The sequence below is a fragment of the Mus caroli genome, chromosome 4 (assembly GCF_900094665.2).
Source record: "Mus caroli chromosome 4, CAROLI_EIJ_v1.1, whole genome shotgun sequence".
Taxonomy (NCBI): domain Eukaryota; kingdom Metazoa; phylum Chordata; class Mammalia; order Rodentia; family Muridae; genus Mus; species Mus caroli.
The window spans coordinates 107,113,639-107,114,424 of NC_034573.1; positions in this window are offsets into that span (position 1 = coordinate 107,113,639).

The following is a 786-nucleotide window of genomic DNA, read 5'->3' on the forward strand; positions in this document are numbered from 1 at the left end:
GGGGAGGGAGGAGGGAGGAGGGGGAAATGAAGGAAGGAAGGAAGGAAAAGAAAAATAGTCCCATTTCTCTTTCAAGTAATTCAGTTTCAGTAATGGTTATTAACATGTTAAATATGTTCCCCCTTTCATCCAGCAATTATTAAGAATTTAATCTATAGAAACACTAGCATACTGAGAGATATTTGCTCATACTTCTGGGGTTGAGCCAAGGCCTAAGGGGCTTACAGGTGTTAGACTAATATGCACTAATATGCCTGGAATTTGGTTTGTTTGTTTGTTTGTTTTTGTTTTACTTTCTATTTGAGACCAGCTCCCTAAATTGGTTCAGGTGGCTTGACCTTGTAATAATGTTCCTGCCTCAGTTTCCCTAATAGTTAAGGCTACAGGCTTTTACCAGGCCCAGGTATTTCATTGTTTAGAAAAGAGAAGACATACCTAAATGTTCGTAAGAAGGAAACTGGAAAATAAATTATTATTCATCTATACTAAAAACGTCATACAGTCATGGAAAGGAGAGATCTCTGAGTGTTGTTATAGAACACTGTCTGTGATATATTAAGTGGAGAGGGGAAAAAGAAAACATTCCGTTATGGTTACCAAAGGTGGGGTTGGGTATTAGTTATAGTCAGTTTATTCAGCTCCAAGGATCAAAGTCCAAGAGCTATAGAAGGCCGGGTGCTAGTTTCCTGCCTCTGGACAGAAGTTGTGCAACTTGCGGGAGGAGGCTGGCCTTGGCCTGGGTGGGTGTGGGGATTTCTTCTTCAGCTCTGTCTCAATCAGAACTGA